The sequence below is a fragment of the Callospermophilus lateralis genome, chromosome 13 (assembly GCF_048772815.1).
Source record: "Callospermophilus lateralis isolate mCalLat2 chromosome 13, mCalLat2.hap1, whole genome shotgun sequence".
Classification (NCBI taxonomy): domain Eukaryota; kingdom Metazoa; phylum Chordata; class Mammalia; order Rodentia; family Sciuridae; genus Callospermophilus; species Callospermophilus lateralis.
The window spans coordinates 104,987,570-105,009,798 of record NC_135317.1 but is presented as its reverse complement, the minus strand read 5'-3'; the positions used below and the strand labels follow the sequence as shown (position 1 = coordinate 105,009,798).

The 22,229-nt window shown below is 45.4% G+C and overlaps 1 pseudogene; it reads right to left on the bottom strand.

Moving 5' to 3' along the window:
• Positions 1-6,456: 6,456 nt before the first annotated feature.
• LOC143412155 (GMP reductase 2 pseudogene) lies at positions 6,457-9,175 on the bottom strand (annotated as a pseudogene).
• Positions 9,176-22,229: the final 13,054 nt, after the last annotated feature.

Below are 22,229 nucleotides of genomic sequence, written 5' to 3'. Positions count from 1 at the left end.
AAATTTTTTTGCAATTTTTTAAAACTATCCTCCTCCCAATGTTAGCTAAACCTGTAGATGTGAAGAGCTACTGAATATAAATCATGCCTCAATTAAAGTTGATTAAATCAGTATGATTGTAGGACCCTAAGAAAAGGAGAAGACGGACCAATAGTATACAAGAAATAGAAACAGAGGCCCCAGGACTGCCTTGAGATGAGGGGACTGAGTGCAGGGAGAAAGGAGTCGTGGGACCACAGTGTGGGCTCAAAGCACCGAATGAACCTCGCTGTGAGGTCGACTCATTCAGTTAATTGGACATCCCACCAAAACATAAAATTTAGCTATGAATCCAGAGAATATGATATGTTCAGAATTGCCCTCAAGGCCTAAAGGATATTAGCAGGGCCAGAAAATAAGCAATAAAACTATTATTATGAATCTAATTATTATATCTGGTTATATAAAGATATATACACATGTATGTATCTTGGTGAATCGTACATTTATATGTTCATTTTGAAATTTAAGTACAGTCTTTTATGGGAAGACCATAATGTTGATACCAAACATAAACTGAATATGAATTTTCTAACATGAGAGAATATGCTTACATTTGCTAAGTAGGGTCTCACTGTGCATCACAGAATGATAATGATGAGGAAAACTGTCTATAAAAAGTTAAAATTTACAAAAAGATAAATATTGTACTATGGAATAGGAAATCCAGAAGATAATTTAGATAAAATAACAGATTTATCTCCCTTGGTTCTGCTAAGAGACACACATCTAGTTGGTATTTAGGAGGTAAGCCTAAAAAGGAGAATTCTATATCAGACTCTGCAGAAGGAGGCACACCAATCTGAAGGATGGAAAAGTGACTACATTTCATTCTAAATTTAAATCACATATCTGCATGGGGATAATTTTCAACACCCCTTTTATGCTATTCATATGTGTTTTCAAAGCCTGAGTGGCCTGGCACCGGCACCTCCAGTTGGAGCTTCCTGTTAACTGACACAGTGCTCTTCTTTAGGTACACTGTGGGCCTTGCAACTCTTGAATTTCTTTGAGTTTTTAGACCTTCTTGTGGAAAAATCAAACTCAAAAAAGTAAGGAAGAAAAAAAGACACAAAAGATTCTGCTTGGTGGGCAGACCCATGACAAAAAAAAAAAAGAGAAAGAAAGAAAGAAAGAGAGAGAGAGAGAGAGAGAGAGAGAGAGAGAGAGAGAGAGAAAGAAAGAAAGAAAGAAAGAAAAGAAATAAAAGTCAGAGAAAGGAAGGAAGGAAGGAAGGAAGAAAAAGAAAAAAAATCAGAGTAAGACCTTTAGTGTTGACAGATTTCCCTAATTATACCTGAGAACCAGACCCATAGTTTTGAGAGTGGCTTTGTGTGTGCTTCTCAACTTGAACTCTTAGAAATTGTCAAATGGCTAAACCAAGCACATCCTAATTTTGCCAAGGAAAATATTCTGTTTTCCTATTTCCTGTGCTCCATCAGGATGCAAAAACACAAAATAAGCCAAAATTCCTCCACAGTGGGCTTGCAATCTTCAGGAGACCTTTATTTTTGAGGCAGAAAGGCAAATATTTTTTCCAGAACCAATTTCCTTGCTGACCACACTGAGCATTGAGAAATCAGTGACAGCTTCCTTGGGAAAAATTGAATGGATGGAGGCATTTGGCTTGAGAAAACAGGAAGTGGGTTTCTGTTGCTGTCCACAGCCAAGGGAGAGTGGGGCGTGTAGATCCCATTGCTGAAGGTATGTGGATAATCCCTGAAGACCGTGTCTGCTTTGGATCCTTATCTAAACCAACGTAAGGTTCATCCATTGCTCCTCACTTACGGACAAAGCTGGGCTAATAGCAATGGACTTTTCTGCATTTTCTCCCCTTTCAAGGAAGAGGAGATCAACTTGGGAAAGACCAAGTCAACGCTTTCACGAAGTCTTGAGCACAAACATATTTCATCCATGAGGGTAATGTTTTCCTCAGGCTTGTCCAGAAATAAGTCCCACCCTTCTCCTCGTAGGGTCCCGAAGACACAGCTGATTTGTTTTCGGTTGGGGCACTGAAATGTTTAAATGGAAAACACATGTCCAGTTGGTCTGGGGAGGGCATGCTAGGGCGCTTCTTGCTCAGGAGGCCCCGGCTCAGCGGCCGTCTCATGGCCACAGACAGTCCAGTGAGCAGCTGGCAATTAGCTACTAAATGATAGTTCCTCCGGGGATGATGGTGGACTTTAATTCCATGTAAAATTCCCTAACGTGAGCTTTAAAAGGTTCTTTATTTCAAAAGGGAGGAAGGGCTGTTAAAACCTTATTTAGTTGCTGTTCTCCTTCTGGGAATGCAGACCATCTGACCTAAGGGCTCCACCCCAGCACTCCTGCCCCAGGTCGCTGCTGGCCCAGGTAGTGCTTCCTGCGGGTCTGTCTTCCCAGGGTTTCTTTTCATCCATGTGCTTTCCTGATCCTGAATCCCAAGCAAAATCAGCTAAGAAGTTGGGGAAATGTGAAAAAGTATTATTTTCAGAGTAAATTAAAATCGATAAAGAGAAGTCACTGAGCCAAGAAGTCTCAGGACAGGATGACAGGATCACAGCCGGATCAGCCAGTCTTGCCCGTAGCAGTACCTTGGAGTAATGACGTGTGCTTACAGCCCTGTGTGCAGCTAATGGTGAGTTGTTCTTGTAAATAAAGTGGAAATTAGTAAGTTGATCACACAGGATATTTTATACATGTTCTCAGAGTAGAGTTTCAAGAAATAATGGGGGTTGAAGCCAAACAGATCCTTAAATTGGTGATATCAACATGAGATCCTCAGTATTGCTGTTCATCCTCCAGATGATATGAATGCACAGTACTAAAATTCTACGCTACAGTGTTATCTTCAAATACGACCCCATGCTGTTTCCTGGTGCTCTCCAGCGTTTGAATATTAACTATATGGCATGGTTCTTTTTAGTAACCCCAAACAATATGCATTATTTGCTAATAGTAAATATTATTAACAAATATAATTTATTAAGCAAATACTTTTAGATGTCCCTAATAATGTGCAAAGAATACAAAGAATGTTGGAAGTACTTCAAGATTCATTTAAGATTAACACCTTTCAGAATTTGGAGCACTAGTCTTGGGTGGATTTAGGAAGAAATATCATTCTAGAAGGGAATGCTAGGGCCCTGATGTTAAGTACCACCACAAAGAAATGGATGGTGAGGATTTTTTTTTCACTTGTTTATTTTTTTAAATGTGGTGCTGAGGATCGACAGGGTCTTACACGTGCGAGGGGAATGCTCTCACTGAGCCACAACCCCAGCCCCATGTGAGGATGTTTTGCACTAGGAAATGGGAAGAGCTAGAAATAAGCCTTCCTTCAGGGACTGACCTCCAGGGGGCCTTGGGTTAGCCGCTTGGCCTCCTGAGACTAGTGGGAAAACACAAGAGAGGGGTCAGAGCAGAAAAACAAAAGTTGGGTGTGACCCAAGAATGGTACTGAACGTGTCAGGTCATTAGGACACCGTAACCATCCATGTTTTCCACCATTTCCAAACTTCAGTCCTCTAAGTACCATTTTATACTTTCGACAACATCTGTGTGCCACCTGTACTCTTATTTACTTAATATTTTTCTTTAATTTGGCCCACTTTTAAACTTAGCCTTGTCCCAAACAATAATAAACATGAAGTTATTGATTGATGTGCAAATTGTATTCCCCAAAAGCGCATTTACACAGCTATTACATATATCATAACACACTGGTACACAACTAAGACACTAAACAAACGCCCATCTGTGTGCCATCTAAAGTCACCCACTTACCACTGGGCCACGCTTTTGAAAGACGCAAAAAGACTCTTTTCACTGAGCTTACTGATGGGGTGGAAGGGCACTTGCCTTAAATGATCTGGGTAAGCAGACCTGTGCTGTCTTCTCTGTCCCACACTCAGCGGGCCCCGCGGCTTGGTCTAACACTCTACTGTCACCTTCTTAAACGTTTTGAACAAGAGTTTTTGCAGTTTTATTTTTCATCAGATACAGAGTCAGTCCTGAGGGGATACAGAAATATAAAGGGTTGGCAGCAGTACATGGCTCAGCTGTGACACTGAAAGTCATTTTCATCCACAGCTTCTTATAATGGTTCATTAAGTAGTTTTTCGGACAACCACTAGATTTAAAGGGAATCCTAGACAAGATTGAAAGGGAATACTAATGCTAGAGTTTGTAGTCAGGTTGGGGAGAAAAGATTGATTTTCATTAAACATTTAGATCCCATCGGGAGGAGTCACACTGAATATTGTGGGTCATGATTATAATGGTTGTGTGGAAAAGATGTCTCTGAGGGTAGGAGCAGTTGGAGAGGACGTGAAAGAGAAAATTTTAAGCCATTAAACAGCTTACGTATTTGTGGTTGTTTTTTTTTTTTTTTTTTTGAAGAGAGAGAGATAATTTTTAATATTTATTTTTTAGTTTTCGGCAGACACAACATCTTTGTTTGTATGTGGTGCTGAGGATTGAACCTGGGCCGCACGCATGCCAGGCGAGCGCGCTACCGCTTGAGCCACATCCCCAGCCCAACGTATTTTTTTTTTTTTTTTAAATCTCTGCTGAAACTGTCAAGTGAAACCTTTTAGAGTTGAGTCCCAACCTTTTTGTCCAGCTTCATTTCTGATAAGTCTCCCAAATAAAGAGCTGTCCCTAATATTTTCAAAACCCAGTCAAGGTATCAACGAGGGCTCACCTACCATGCGTTTAGATATTTAGAATTAAATGGCCAGGGAAGAATGAGGGAAGTGAACACACTGAGCTCTCCTAGGCTGGTTGTCCTTCCTTTGTAACATTCTGGAAGGGGAAGTCCCAATGTGGAGTTCTGGGCTCCTGGTAGTTCCGCTCCCACTGCTTCGTGCCATTGGAGCCACCTTGCAGCCTGCTGGGCCTCTCTTCCTGGGTCCCTCCAGCCTGCAGCATGAGGGCCTTGTGCCCAGCACGTGGGCTCCAGCTCACACTGCCAGCTCACTCACACCCACCCCCATGGAAGCATGCTCGGTCAGCTGCGGGATCTGCTTGGGGAGCAGACTTTGGGAGAAGTCCCCTAACCAGGGGCATGTGGGCAGGGAGTTCTGCGTCCCAGGGAACCAGGTCATTGTCTGCAAAGTGTGGGCAGCTGGCTCTGGTCAGTCAGCCCCCTAGCCCCTGGTCTTCTTGTCTCTTAGAAGGCATGCTGCCGAACAGGGGCTGAGCCAGGGCCAAGGACAGATACCGCCAACTGACTGCCAGTGCCTGTCCCCTCCTGTTTTCTCCTTTTCCCTAAAAGGTGTTTTCAGGTATCGCTCTGTCTGCCCAGGTCACTCCTCATTTCCCTTAGAACACCCACACCTACTGGGTTTCAGTGCCACCTCCTCTCTGAAGCTCTGCAGACGCCGTGGACACAGAGCTCCTTTCTCCTGGGAGTTCACTTGGCGTCTTGTGGCTCCCGAGGGAGCAGCCTTGTGCACCCGGCACCGACAGGCTGTGAGCACTGTGCGCACGATTGGTCTTTTGTACTAAAGGAGTGATCTGTGACACCATCCACTCACTCTTACAAACTCACTGAGAGAAGGAGTCAGGGGAAGACACTCCTGGGTCGCATGCTCTGTAAAGCTTACTTATGTCGCAGCATTACTGGTTTCTGAAAGTCGACAGAAGCATCCACATGGCCCCATCCTGGTGGCAACGGAGTATCCAGCTCCCCAGATGTTGGTGTCATGTGGATGAATCCCCAGATTCAGTTTTCACTGGAAGGATGGGTGGTGGGTGTATGTGCCCTGGTGTTATGGGCCCTAGGACCCCCAGCACGGTGGGTCCAGAAGGTTACTGTCAGAGACACAAATGTTCAGCCAGCTGGTCCCAGAACACAGTATTCTTCGTCACACGCCCATCACGTGAGCTGACAAGTTCAGTGCCAAAGGGACTTCAGTTCACCAGTCCCTATTGCCATTATCAACTAGCCTTTATTAGGCATTCACACGTGCAAAGCACATTCCTAAGTGAGGGCCACCATCCCCAATGCCAGCTGATGAGAGGTGCTTTTTAATTTTTATTATTTTTATTTTTTTATTTTTTTTATACTTAAAGATTTAATGAAGCTGATTAATAAGACATAATTCCAAAAGCCTGCCCCATCCAGACCAAGGCCACCTAGAACATTTCTGAATCCATCAGTATCTTTCCATCTTCAGGATGCTGGGTCCCCAGAAACCCATTCGATCATCTTCCTTCATTTTCAGACTGTATTCTTCCTCGTTTCCTCCCCAGGGAGTGCTCTGGGCACCTTGGGAGTACAAACAGAGATGTATAGCATTGTCACAGGAGCTCTCAGGAGGAGGACAATGAGAACTGGTAAATGCCTGCCACAGTAGTTGGAATGGGTGAGAAACCCATCTGGGAGGCTCTGTTGGGAAGTACTGGTGCCTTGGGAGGGCAGAAATCTCAGGTCTAGCGTGCATCACTGAAGACTGGATTCACCTGATGGGTGACTCGGATGAAGGTAGTTCTCTGGCTCAACTCCTTTAGCTTAGCTGCTCCCACTTAGGTGCATGTAGATGGGACCCCTCCTAGGATGGCACGAATGACAGGCTCCACCTCCCCTTTAAAGGGGACTTGCACCGTCTTTCCCTCTGAGGCCCTGCACTCTGCCACGCCACCAGTGTACTTCTTCATGGCCATTTCAGAGCTCATTCCATAGAAGAGTTTATACTTCTTGCCATCCCTCTCCATGAGCTCACCGCCTGACTACTGTGCCCATCCAGCATCACAAAGTCAGCCCCTGCCCCAAAAGCTCTGGCCACACCCCCAGGGCAGCTGCCACCTCCATCTGAAATGATGTGGCCTTTGAGGCCATGAGCAGCGTCGGCACTCTCCATCACTGCGCTGAGCTGTGGACACCCCACCCCAGTTTTCTTCTGGGTCGTACACACAGAGCCTGGCCTAATCCCCACTTTGATGATGTCATCCCCAGAGAGGATCAACTCTTCCACCACCTCCCCTGTTACCACATTCCCTGCCACCATGGTGTGTGAGGGAAGCGCTTCTGCACATCCTTTACAGAGGCAACAAAGTGTTCAGAGCAGCCCTTTGCCACTTCTAGGCATATATATTTCATCTGGGGAATAGCTTCCAGGATCTGTTCCAGTTGCTCAAGGTAGAAGAGCCTGTCCCTGAACTGGCAGCCAGAAACTCAAGACAATCAGGATTCTGGCCAGCAAGCTCTTGCCACTGATGAAGACTGTAGTGTTTATGGACAGCAGCGAAGAGGGAGAGCTCACAAAGAACCTGGCCATTTCAAAGGTGCCTACTGTATCTGTATTAGCAGCAACGATCGGGACGCCAGTGTACATCCATTTTGAATTCCGAAATGAAAAGGCTCTTGTGAGATCCACCTCACTTTGAGACTGTAGGATGCTGCGTTTTGGCCTCAAAAGAACATCCTTGAAGTCTATTTTCACGTCTTTGTCGATATGAGGCCTGGCGGGGTCTGGAATCTGAGTGTTCCTGTTGCCTTGGTGTCAGCTGACCCGCTTTTTTATTTTTTTAAGCCATGGAACCAAGTTCCTGGCTGCTTGCTAAGCTGTGTTGTAAGAATCCTGCCTCAGGAGAATTTAAAGCAAGTACCACGTTTTGATTATTAAAATTCCACTCACTGCTTAGAATTTCCCTTTCCCCTCAATTTCCCACTCGTTGTCATGCCTCTGTCCCGTCTCTTATCCCCACCTCCGTGTCCCGGGTGTGCATGGGTTGTAACATTGTCCTCTTGGCGTGGGTAGCTGAGGTATAGCAGCAGCACAGCTCCACCTGGGGCTGTCACTTGGTGATCTGAGGAAGACCATTTGCCCTCTGAGAAGCTTGGTTTCTTGATTTGCAATTATCAGTACTTTCCTTACAGTGTTGTGAGGAAGAATCAGATAATGGGTGAAAAGACCTCTGAAAACTCCCAAGAAACACAAGAACATTCAAGGGCACCTCTGTCTGCCCTTCTGAGCATCGTGGCACCTGATAGAGGGGCTGCCTCTCTTCCGGCACAATCTTAAAGGAAGTACAAGGGATGATCCTTTAGGGCGTCTGGATAAAGAGTGAAAAGTAAAAACTCAACACAAACTTAATAAACACTAATGATGACAGTCAAGATGGGGAGAAGACAGCGAGCCTTTTAAAGTACGGATGGGAAATTCCAGGCCTGAAGGTTGCAGACTTTTTCAAGGAGATTTCGGGATTTCAGATGCAAATTCCAAAGCTCGGCACTCCCTCTCCTGAGCCTCCTTCCCTGTGAGAGCTCTCCCTGGGGAGTTATAGAATGAGACCTGATTTTTCTTATGCTTTTATGTGACTCTCATGATGAAGAGCTGGAGAGCATCAAAGGACCGTCGCAGGCTGGTGTGTCCAGGTGACGCCGACCCACGCACAGGACATGTTTCTCTCCCAGGGGGGCTTGTGGGCCAAGCACCACTGTCCCATGTGATGCTGTGATAAAACGTGGCCAGCCAACAAATACAGAATTTTGTCCCTTCTCCAATCCATGGCACTGGTCAATGTGACCTAGTGGATTTCTCTGAACAAACATATTTGACCGGTCATGTCTTTCTGCTTCTGGAGAAATTTGAGAACACAGCTACTTAAAGAGCCCCACATGGGTGTGGAGAAAGGGGATATAAGCACCTTGTAGATCTGGCAGAGCAAGATTCCAAAAAGACACTCCTTGGGTTAGAACAGGTGAAGGGAAAGGCCAGATTGGTGACAGAAGCAGTTTGAATTGCACAACAATACCACTCGGTGGCTCCAGGAAGAACTGCACAGAGCGAATCAAACCTCTCAGAGCAGATTTCCCCTTGCAGCTCCTTGCTCCAGGGCACTGTGTGAATTTCACAAAACAGGCATTGTAGAAGTTTTGCTGATTATTACAAATGTATGTATGTACAAAGAGGTATTTGAAGTGTTGGCATTTTATGAAATCGTCTCTGACGGTGCCCGGGAGGGCAGGAGACCTGCAGTGCTCTGTGTCTGCTCATTGCCTAGTCCCCTTGTCCTTCCCACCAAGAAGGTGTCCATTCCTGGAGGACATTGATGTTTCTCATCCCTGAAAGGTGGGCTAGCTTGGAGAACAGGCAAGTGCTTCGAGAGATGCAGATCTGAGTTTCCACACTCACTCTTCCAGGATCATCTCTGTGATCTAAGGAAAATTATGTACTTGGAAGACTCATTTTCCAAATCTGAACAGTGGGGATCAAAATGACTACCTTAAAGAGTCGTTGCAAGGAAGATTGTCTCATGGGTGAACAGTGCCAGGTTTTATTGGGTACTTAGTATTTATATTTATTGCTGCAAGAATACAAGGCACAACTATAGCATATACACTTGCATTTTTCATTTTGAAGTTGGTGAATGCAATATATTTAAAAAATGCAGCTAAAAAGCACTAAAGTACAATGTTTCCTTTATTTTCCATTCTTAAGATGTCTCGGAGCCCACGGGATTTCCACAGGTCCTTTGGTTCACTTAAACCCCAGTCTAACCCCTAGGAGGCTCCTTGTTCCTGTCCCCTTTCTCTTTCCTTCCCTCTCCAAGTCAAATGATCTTACAGAGAGGGACCTTATTTAGGCACCCGTCTGTCCAGGCAGCACCCTGGCCTGTTAGGCCTTACCTTCAACCTCAGGTGGTTTATCAGGACATTTCCCTAAATAAAAGTCGTTTCTCTCTTAAAAAAAAAAAAAAAAAAAAAAAAAAGGTGGATCCAACATGGCGGCCGGCGAGGAAGCTGCACTTTCAATATCTCCACATTAACGGGATCAGAAACACCAATTAAAACAGCTACATTCTACCTACTGAGGATCTTCTAGCAAAATTCCGTTGAAAGGAGACCTGCCGAGAATTAGTAAGTTTATTAGACGTGACAGTTTGCCCCAGACAAGTGAAACTTGACCGGCAGCGCGGGCTCAGAGTCCAATCCCGCGGCCACCCGCCGCTTCTGCAAGCGGCAGGCGGCCCAGAGCAGCGCGGCAGAAGGGTCCCCGCCCGGCCAGCAGACAGCTCCCGCCATCCCGGCTACCCTGGCGGCCCTGCTCTCGCTCGGCGAACAGCCACCCCACCCGGCTGGTTCTTAGCCACGCGGCTGCAGTCACCCGGCTTTACAAGCGGCCCCCGGCGGCCCTGCTCGGAGAGAAGGGTCCCCGCCCGGCCGGCAGACAGCTCCCGCCATTCCGCTCTTGTTCTGCAAACAGCCACCCCGCCCGCCTGGTTCTTAGCCACGCGGCTGCAGCCGCCCGGCTTTACAAGCGCCCCCGGCGACCCTGCTCGGCGAGAAGGGTCCCTGCCCGGCCGACAGACAGCTTCCGCCATCCCGGCTACCCTGGCGGTCCCGCTCTTGCCCTGCAAACAGCCACCCCGCCCGCCTGGGTCTTAGCCACGCGGCTGCAGCCACCCGGCTTTACAAGTGCCCCCGGCGGCCCTGCTCGGCGAGAAGGGTCCCCGCCAGGCCGGCAGACAGCTCCAGCCATCCCGCTCTTGCCCTGCAAACAGCCACCCCGTCCGCCTGGTTCTTAGCCACGAGGCTGCAGCCGCCCGGCTTTACAAGCGCCCCCGGCGGCCCTGCTCAGTGAGAAGGGTCCCTGCCCGGCCAACAGACAGTTTCCGCCATCCCGGCTACCCTGGCGGTCCCGCTCTTGCCCTGCAAACAGCCACCCCGTCCGCCTGGGTCTTAGCCACGCGGCTGCAGCCACCCGGCTTTACAAGCGCCCCCGGCGGCCCTGCTCGGCGAGAAGGGTCCCCGCCCTGCCGGCAGACAGCTCCCGCCATTCCGCTCTTGCTCTGCAAACAGCCACCCCGTCCGCCTGGTTCTTAGCCACGAGGCTGCAGCCGCCCGGCTTTACAAGCGCCCCCAGCGGCCCTGCTCGTCGAGAAGGGTCCCTGCCCGGCCGGCAGACAGCTCCCACCATCCCAGCACTCCTGGCGGCCCGCCCGCTCTGCGAAGGGTCACCCCGCCCGGCTCTTAGCCACGCGGGCGCCATCTGCCTGGCTCTGTGGGCGCCCCCAGCGGCCCAGCGCAGCCAGAAGGGTCCCCGCCTGGCCCGACAGAAGGCACGTGCCCTTCCGGCTCTGCTAACGGCCCTGCCCACCCGGGAAAGGGCTCCCCCCCTTGAGAGGATGGGAAGGAAATCTAACCAAGCCTCTATGAATTAGCGAACTGGGATCTAAAACCAGAGATTGTGTCAGACCAGAGACAAGCCAGTTCCACCTCTCCCTTCGGTCACTCCTGCAAGGAGCCAGGGGCCCGCCATAGCAGAGAGGGGAAGTCACCAAAGATCGGCCAAAGAGATTCCTTCCCAGCGGATTCTAAATTAGCAGGAGCGGCGAGGGAGCCGGCCGGAGCTGGCGGGAACCGCGGCAGCGGCACGGGAACCGGCGGGAGCTGAGGCGGCGCTGACGCAGGAGCCGGCGGGAGCCGCGCGGCGCGGGTCTCCCAGCTACAGCTCCCACCAGTGCTGACAACTGAGGTCTCTTGCACCAGATACGGGGGCGTGGCTACCAGAAGGTAAGCAAATTTGCTGGGGGTTCTCAGCCCCAAGCTCTACAAACTTAGGGCCTGAGGGAGGCAAACAAGGAGAGTTATGCCCAGGCACTAATGAAACAGCTGCTCCACGCGTGTGCAAGGTAGGCGGAACCGTGACCACCGACAAAACAGGCCCAGTGGCCCGCCAGATACATCGCCCTGGTCGGGGGAGGGGCAGAGCCGCCACCAGCGCCTTTTAGGTAGACAGATCTGCAACCGACAGACAGAACAGGCCTAGTGGCCAGCGGAGGGGCAAAGCCGCTGCTCACGCCTGCAAGGTAGGCGGACCTGTGACCACCGAAAGAACAGGCCCATCGAAAGTACAGGTACAGCGGCCTCCTGGCGTGGAAGGCACATTGCCTCAATTGGAGGAGGGGCAGAGCCACCGCCAAAGCCTGCGAGGGAGACTTTGCAGCTATACAAGAGCAATATAAATATATAGGGGGAAAAATCAATAACACAACAGTTTCACCAAGCAGAAAGAAACGCGATCAGTATGAAAAGACAAGGAAAGAAAGGACCACAAGCAATGCAGATCAACTCAACTTTAGAAGAGGTAATATCTGCAGCAGATGGAATGTCAGATAAAGAATTCAGGATATACATGCTTCAGATGATCTGGAGTCTCAAGGAAGACATTAGACAGCAAAATCAGACAATGAAAGACCACTTCGACCACTTCGACAATAAATTACATAAACAAATCCAAGAAGCAAAAGATCAATTATACAGGGAGATAGAGGTTATAAAAAACAAACAAACAGAAATCCTGGAAATGCAGGAAACAATAAACCAACTTAAAAACTCAATTGAGAATACTACCAGCAGAGTAGAACACTTAGAAGATAGAACATCAGACAATGAAGACAAAGTATTTCAACTGGAGAAGAACATAGACAGCTCAGCAAAGCTGTTAAGAAACCATGAGCAGAACATTCAAGAAATATGGGATAACATAAAGAGACCCAACTTAAGGGTCATGGGGATACAGGAAGGTATTGAGGTCCAAACCAAAGGAATGAGCAATCTATTCAACGAAATAATACGAGAAAACTTCCCAGACTTGAAGAATGAGACAGAATCCCAAATCCTAGAAGCCTACAGGATGCCGAATGTGCAAAATCATAAGAGATCCACACCTAGACACATTATAATGAAGATGCCCAACATACAGAATAAGGAGAGAATTTTAAAAGCTACAAGAGAAAGGAAGCAGATTACATTTAGGGGTAAACCAATCAGGATAACAGCTGATCTTTCAACACAGACTCTGAAAGCTAGAAGATCCTGGAATAACATATTTCAAACACTGAAAGAAAAGGGGTTCCAACCAAGAATTGTGTATCCCGCGAAATTAAGCTTCAGGATGGAAGATGAAATTAAAACCTTCCATGATAAACAAAAGTTAAAAGAATTTGCAGCTAGAAAACCATCTCTTCAAAACATCCTCGGCAAAATATTACAGGAAGAGGAAATGGAAAATATCAATGAAAACCAACAGCGGGAGGTAGTACAGTAAAGGTGGGGGGGAATAATCAAAGAGGAAAACAAACCATGTTTAGTAACATAAATAAACAAATATGGCTGGAAGAACAACCCATATCTCAATAATAACTCTAAATGTTAATGGCTTAAACTCACCAATTAAGAGACACAGGCTAGCAGAATGGATCACTAAACAAGACCCAACAATATGCTGCCTTCAGGAGACGCATTTGATAGGAAAAGACATACATAGACTGAAGGTGAAAGGTTGGGAAAAATCATATCACTCATATGGACTTCGGAAACAAGCAGGAGTGTCCATACTCATTTCAAATAAAATAGATTTCAAGCCAAAGTTAATCAAAAGGGATGAAGAGGGACACTACATACTTCTCAAGGGAACCATACACCAACAAGACATAACAATCATAAATATATATGCCCCAAACAATGGTGCAGCTATGTTCATCAAACAAACTCTTCTCAAGTTCAAGAGTCTAATAGACCACCATACAATAATCATGGGAGACTTCAACACACCTCTCTCACCACTGGACAGATCTTCCAAACAAAAGTTGAATAAGGAAACTATAGAGCTCAATAACACAATTAATAACCTAGACTTAATTGACATATATAGAATATACCACCCAACATCAAGCAGTTACACTTTTTTCTCAGCAGCACATGGATCCTTCTCAAAAATAGATCATATATTATGTCACAGGGCAACTCTTAGACAATATAAAGGAGTAGAGATAATACCATGCATCTTATCTGATCATAATGGAATGAAATTGAAAATCAACGATAAAAGAAGTAAGGAAAAATCATGCATCACTTGGAGAATGAACAATAGGTTACTGAATGATCAATGGGTTATAGAAGACATCAAGGAGGAAATTAAAAAATTCTTAGAGATAAATGAAAACACAGACACAACATATCGGAATTTATGGGACACATTGAAAGCAGTTCTAAGAGGAAAAATTATTGCTTGGAGTTCATTCCTTAAAAAAAGAAAAAACCAACAAATAAATGATCTAATACTTCAACTCAAAATCCTAGAAAAAGAAGAGCAAAACAACAGCAAAAGAAGTAGAAGACAAGAAATAATTAAAATCAGAGCTGAAATTAATGAAATCGAAACGAAAGAAACAATTGAAAAAATTGACAAAACTAAAAGTTGGTTCTTTGAAAAAATAAATAAAATCGACAGACCCTTAGCCACGCTAACAAAGAGAAGAAGAGAGAGAACTCAAATTACCAGCATACGGGATGAAAAAGGCAATATCACAACAGACACTTCAGAAATACAGAAGATTATCAGAAATTATTTTGAATCCTTATACTCCAATAAAATAGAAGATAGTGAAGGCATCGATAAATTTCTTAAGTCATATGATTTGCCCAGATTGAGTCAGGAGGATATTGACAACCTAAACAGACCAATATCAATTGAGGAAATAGAAGATACCATCAAAAGACTACCAACTAAGAAAAGCCCAGGACCGGATGGGTATACAGCAGAGTTTTTCAAAACCTTTAAAGAGGAATTAACACCAATACTTTTCAAGCTATTTCAGGAAATAGAAAAAGAGGGAGAACTTCCAAATTCATTCTATGAGGCCAACATCACCCTGATTCCTAAACCAGACAAAGACACTTCAAAGAAAGAAAACTACAGACCAATATCTCTAATGAACCTAGATGCAAAAATCCTCAATAAACTTCTGGCGAACCGGATACAAAAACATATCAAAAAAATTGTGCACCATGATCAGGTAGGATTTATCCCTGGGATGCAAGGTTGGTTCAATATACGGAAATCAATAAATGTTATTCACCACATCAACAGGCTTAAAAATAAGAACCATATGGTCATCTCGATAGATGCGGAAAAAGCATTCGACAAAGTACAGCATCCCTTTATGTTCAAAACTCTAGAAAAACTAGGGATAACAGGAACATACCTCAACATTGTAAAAGCAATCTATGCTAAGCCTCAGGCTAGCATCATTCTGAATGGAGAAAAACTGAAGGCATTCCCTCTAAAATCTGGAACAAGACAGGGATGCCCTCTCTCACCACTTCTGTTCAACATAGTTCTCGAATCACTGGCCAGAGCAATTAGACAGACGAAAGAAATTAAAGGCATAAAAATAGGAAAAGAAGAACTCAAATTATCACTATTTGCAGATGACATGATTCTATACCTAGCAGACCCAAAAGGGTCTACAAAGAAACTATTAGAGCTAATAAATGAATTCAGCAAAGTGGCAGGCTATAAAATCAACACGCATAAATCAAAGGCATTCCTGTATATCAGCAACAAATCCTCTGAAATGGAAATGAGGACAACCACCCCATTCACAATATCCTCAAAGAAAATAAAATACTTGGGAATCAACCTAACAAAAGAGGTGAAAGACTTATACAATGAAAACTACAGAACCCTAAGGAGAGAAATAGAAGAAGATCTTAGAAGATGGAAAAATATACCCTGTTCATGGATAGGTAGAAGTAACATCATCAAAATGGCGATATTACCAAAAGTTCTCTATAGGTTTAATGCAATGCCAATCAAAATCCCAACGGCATTTCTTGTAGAAATAGAGAAAGCAATCATGAAATTCATATGGAAAAATAAAAGACCCAGAATAGCAAAAACAATTCTAAGCAGGAAATGTGAATCAGGCGGTATAGCTATACCAGACTTCAAACTATACTACAGAGCAATAGTAACAAAAACAGCATGGTACTGGTACCAAAACAGGCAGGTGGACCAATGGTACAGAATAGAGGACACAGAAACCAATCCACAAAACTACAACTATCTTATATTTGATAAAGGGGCTAAAAGCATGAAATGGAAGAAGGATAGCATCTTCAACAAATGGTGTTGGGAAAACTGGAAATCCATATGCAACAAAATGAAACTGAATCCCTTTCTCTCGCCATGCACAAAAGTTAACTCAAAGTGGATCAAGGAACTTGATATCAAATCAGAGACATGGCGTCTGATAGAAGAAAAAGTTGGCTATGATCTACATACTGTGGGGTCGGGCTCCAAATTCCTCAATAGGACACCCATAGCACAACAGTTAATAACTAGAATCAACAAATGGGACTTACTCAAACTAAAAAGTTTTTTCTCAGCAAAAGAAACAATAAGAGAGGTAAATAGGGAGCCTACGTCCTGGGAACAAATCTTTACTCCTCACACTTCAGACAGAGCCCTAATATCCAGAATATACAAAGAACTAAAAAAATTAGACAATGAGATAACGAATAACCCAATCAACAAATGGGCCAAGGATCTGAACAGAAATTTCTCAGAGGAGGACATACAATCAATCAACAAGTATATGAAAAAATGCTCACCATCTCTAGCAGTCAGAGAAATGCAAATCAAAACCACCCTAAGATACCATCTCACTCCAGTAAGATTGGCAGCCATTAGGAAGTCAAACAGCAACAAGTGCTGGCGAGGATGTGGGGAAAAGGGTACTCTTGTACATTGCTGGTGGGACTGCAAATTGGTGCGGCCAATTTGGAAAGCAGTATGGAGATTTCTTGGAAAGCTCGGAATGGAACCACCATTTGATCCAGCTATTCCACTACTCGGTCTATTCCCTAAAGACCTAAAAAGAGCACACTATAGGGACACTGCTACATCCATGTTCATAGCAGCACAATTCACAATAGCAAGACTGTGGAACCAACCTAGATGCCCTTCAATAGACGAATGGATAAAAAAAATGTGGCATTTATACACAATGGAGTATTACTCTGCATTAAGAAATGACAAAATCATAGAATTTGGAGGGAAATGGATGGCATTAGAGCAGATTATGCTAAGTGAAGCTAGCCAATCCCTTAAAAACAAATGCCAAATGTCTTCTTTGATATAAGGAGAGTAACTAAGAACAGAGTAGGGAAGAAGAGCATGAGAAGAAGATTAACATTAAACAGGGATGAGAGGTGGGAGGGAAAGGGAGAGAGAAGGGAAATTGCATGTAAATGGAAGGAGACCCTCAGTGGTATACAAAATTACATACAAGAGGAAGTGAGGGGAAAGGAGGGAAAATATAAGGGGGAGAAATGAATTACAGTAGAGGGGGTAGAGAGAGAAGAGGGGAGGGGAGGGGGGAGGGGGGATAGTAGAGGATAGGAAAGGCAGCAGAATACAACAGACTCCAGAAAGGCAATATGTAAATCAATGGTTGTGCAACTGAAGTGATTCTGCAATCTGTATATGGGGTAAAAATGGGAGTTCATATCCCACTTGAATCAAAGTGTGAAATATGATATATCAAGAACTATGTAATGTTTTGAACAACCTACAATAAAAATTAATTTAAAAAAAAAAAAAAAAAAAACCCTGAGCCAGCTGTTAGGCTAGTAAGCTTTGTATGGTAGGCCAAGGATTGGACGGAGAGGAAGGACATTCTGCCCATCCTACAATGCAGCTCTGGGAGTGGACAGAGTGAGGAGCATGGGGGCAGCACTGGGGACAGCAGGACAGCAGCGAGGAGGACCTGCAGCCTGGCTCTGTGAGAGGAGGGCAGAGGAGAGTTGAGGGGAAAACCATCAGGAATAGGATGCAGGCTGCAGAGGGAGGCCAATTGGTGAGCACAGTCATCACTTCTGGGCGACTTTGAGGCATAATTGAGAGTCTGTGGAAGCCAGAGGTCCCCTACATGCGCAGGCACAAGAGACAGGAAAGCTGCCTGTGACTGAATCTTACAATTGCAAGTGAGACCTGAGGACATGCGTGTTGTGATGCGAGTGACCCTCGCCCTGTGCTGGGAAAGCAGATAACCTACAGGTTTGCTTTGGGACACAAGGATCCTGGGACTTCTGGTGGTGCATTAGCATATTTAATTTTAAAAGCGGAGCACCTTCTCATTGACTCATATTTCTTAATGGCCTCCTTATAACTTAATCCAAGAGACAAGCCCAGAGGAAGCTCTTCTGGAATCCTGTTCACACTTCCCCGTCTTTGTGGAATCCTTGAGGCCAGAGACGTGCCAGCCACGGAGATAGGAGACACTGGTGCTCAGAGAGGCTGCTTCACACTGAGGCTCAGAACCGCCCAGCCCTGCCGTGGCCATGAGCCTGCGTGGGTGGAGTGTCTTCATAACCTGAGAAATGAACACAGATCCCAGCCATGCTCAGAGACAAGGGACAGATCCCACTCGTACATTCATCACACTTGTGGGGACATAAGTACAGGCCCCTCGGTTAGACTGAAGCTGTGGGTCATCACAGCTGTGGCAAGTACATTGAGGAATTAAGGACAGAAAACAGTTTTTAGTTACTTTAGAGAGAATATTTCCATCCTAATATATTATGTATCCACTAACAAAGTATATTCACGGTAGTCATCTAAACAGACCACCCTGAAGCAGAGATATTCTTTTTGGGTGGGGGGTACCAGGGATTGAACTCAGGGATACTCGACCACTGAGCACATCCCCAGCCCTATTTTGTATTTTACTTAGAGACAGGATCTCACTGAGTTGCTTAGTGCCTCACTTTTTGCTGAGTCTGGTTTAGAACACTCGATCCTCCTGTCTCAGCCTCCCAAACCCTGGGATTACAGGTGTGCGCTAACACATGGGCTGAAGCAGCAGTATTTAATCATACTTTTTAAGCTTAATTTCTGATGTCAATTTGAAAACAATCTGTTAAAAATAGTTCACTATTTTTATTGGTCACTTCTTTCACACTTGAGTTAAATGGAATTATTCAACTTTTGATTCTGCTTTCTCACAGTGATCAATTGCATTTGAAAACTGTTTCTATTTTCTACAGAAAGATGAGGGAGATACAGTAAAAGGGGCGTGAGAATGCAATAGGTCACCTGGCTTCCATTCCAACTGGGCTGGATCAAAGTTCACTCTTTCCTTCCCTCCCTCCCTCCCACTCTCTCTCCTTTCCTTCCCTCTCTCCCTCCCTCCCACTCTCTGTCTTCTTCTTTCCTTCCCTCCCTCCCTCCCACTCTCTCTCCTTCTTTCCTTCCTCCCTCCCCGCCTCTCTCTTTTTCTATTTCTATCTTGCATCTGGGTAGACAAGTGCTCTACCACTGAGCTCCACCCAGCCCTAAAAGCCAGTAGTAAAGGAGACCCAACAGCTATGCCTGGACTTCAGAGTCCTCATCTACCAAGTGAGGCCCGGGACCTCTGGGTTCCTGCCAGCTCTGGTTCTCTGAGACGCCAGCTTTTCCTTGTTCTTCCCTTTGTTCCCCTTCCTTTTCCTTATTAGCTCTATTCTTTGAGATCTGAATCTTGCCAGCTTTGTTTATTCATCTTCTTTTTTTTTTCTATGCCTTCATTTTTATCTAGTGGGAGAAGTTGCTTAAGGATCCCACGTCCAGCCTGATGTTGACCTCCTGCTGATTACCAGTGTGTGGTTTCACAGTGTGGAAGGAGTGGTTTGGCTCAGGTGGACCTGGGTTGGAGTCCTGGCTCTGCTATTTGCCAGCTGAGGCCTTTGGGCAGGTCGTTGGAACCTCTGGTTCACCTGGAGAAGGAAGAAGGTCTTCTCTCACATTTGCGGTGAAAGTGACCTGATCTACTGACATTTGTCAGCATATCCAGTTTTCTCCTTGGAGCTTCTGGCCTTTGAGAAACTACCATATCCAGTCAAAAGTGTTCACCAAGTGCTTCCTGGATGCAAGCACACGCCTATGTGCTCAGATGCCTTGGCGAACAGAGATGCCCGTTGAGCTCACGTTGCAGAGACAAACAGCAAACTGTGTACGTAATGGTGGGGATTTTAGAGTGAAGTAGAAGGTGAGAAAACAAACACCAGAGAGGAGAATCAGGGAGGGAGCAGGGTGGAGTGCTGACCGGCCAGGTCCAGAGGGGGCCAGGGATCCCTGAGGGAAGAGCCTCCCAGCCAGAGGGACCGAGGAGAGAGAGGCCCAGGCTGGCAGCAGGAGGGGCCGCCTCTGGAGCAGAAGGAGCCTGGCAGAGGTGGTAGATGATATCAGAGTTGATGGGTGTCCAGCTCACAGGGCCTTGGGTTGTCGTGGGAGCTTTGGGTTTTTGTTGTTGTTTGTCTGTTTAAAGATTATGATTTTTAAAAAATACTTGTTTTTTAGTTTTAGGTGGACACAACATCTTTATTTTATTTTTATGAGGTGCTGAGGATCAAGCCCAGTGCCTCATGCGTGCTAGGCGAGTGCTCTGCCACTGAGCCACAGCCCCAGTCTGAGCTTTGGTTTTATTCTGAGGGAAATAGATGACCTTTAAAGGGGTTTTAACCGAGAAATGCCCAAATTAACTTTGTTTTCAGACAGACTCCTGCAGCAGCTGTGATGATGGACGCTCATGGCTTTCCGCCATCCTGCTTTGGGGACGCTGTGCATTGCCGGTGGTTGGGCCATCCCTGCCCCTCTGCCTTCTAAAGGTGACTCCATCCCCTTCTCTGGTTGTGTCAACCCAAACTACCTCCAGATATTATCAAATGTGCCTGGTTGGGGCCTATCGAGGGGCAAAAATAGGAACAGGGGGAGATTTTAGGAATCGACGGCAATTGTCCAGCCCAGGAACCACAGTGGCTCAGACTAGGGTGGTAGCAAAAGACATGAGGAACCGTTGACTGGGTTCCGGAGAAACCATGAAGGTGAGCTGGATGTATTCCTGAGAGACGGGAAGAAGGAGGTGAGAAGGAGGGGAGTCCAGAATGACCCAGAAGTCCTGGCTGCAGCCCATGGAGGGAGGGAGTGTCCACCGATACAGATGTGGGAAATTAGCCAAGAACGTCAGGAGTGTGGTTTGGGATTGAGTCTGGGTGCTGAAGGCCTGAAGACTAAGAGCTATTTTTGAATCCTAAAAGAGAAAGTGGCAGATACAGTTAATGGGATTATCTCGTTTGCACTGGGTAGAGATGAATCTGTGATTACTTTCTAGTTCTCCGTTGTCTGGCTTTTCCAGTCAACTTTTATGTCATCCCCAAACACACAGGATGCCCCCTTTCAGTTCCTTTGCCTTAGAGTTCTCACCGTTCACATGACAATACCTGATGTTCCATGACCACCAAGATCTGACGTCATTTTGTGTCCTTCCACCTCCATGTCGTGCTCACCTGCTCTGCAGCCTGTCCTCCTCCAGGATCCCACTGCAGAGCGTGACCTCTCATCCTCTCCCTCATTCACGTCCACCCCCTGCCTGTGGTGCTCACAGGAGAATCAACCCAACAGTGATTCCATATGCACTTACTCAATAACGCCTCTGCCAAAGCTTAGCTTTCTTCCTGTGGTGTTTTTATTGCATCTTTATATGTGTGTGTGTTTATATAAAATAATATATATTACTTAATATATATTATTTAGTTAATATATAAGATGGACATAATTACCCCAGGTACGTGTATGAAGACACAAATGGTGTGACTCTACTTTGTGCACAACCAAAGACATGAAAATTGTTTCTCTATTGTACTATGAGTTGAAATGTATTCTGCTGTCATATATAACAAATTAGAATAAATAAATAAATTTTAAAATTTATATATATTAACTAAATAATTATTAATTTTGTTTATATGCCTGTCCTATCAGTTTATAAGCCCGTTTAGGTCAGGGATCATGTCTTATTTATCTTAGTAGAAATAGCAACAAATTCCTTCCTCTTAAGGACCTATTGTAGTTTTTTTGTGTGTGCTCAGTAAGTATCCGTTGACTGAATCAATGAAAGGAGGAGTGACTGAAGGTGCCCTCTGCAGAAGGTGTCCTGCTGAATGCTCTGTGGAATATTAAAAAAGAAAAAAAAAAAGGTTTAAGTATGGGCTCATTCAAACTTGATTCGTTTAAGTATTCCTGTTTCAAAGCGCTTCCCTGCTGAACTGGAAACCACCTGCAGAAGAAAAGAAAATGAATTCTGACATGTCAGCTGAGTGGCATGTGGCAGCTGTGGTGCAATGGGATGCATCTGAGGTCCAGGACCAGCTTATCTGCTGGCTTTATGACCTTCAACCACCTTGAAATGCCTCGGAGCATCAGTAAAATGTAAAATGAGGTATTCAGATTATGTGATTGCTAAGGCCCCTTCCAACGCTGACACTTCATGATTCTAAAATGCTATGAAATCATCAGATTGCTGTCAGACTCAAAGTCAAGTCTTGCCAAGGAGAGCCACTTGTGAATTGCTGGATGGCTAGTGACCCTGACTGG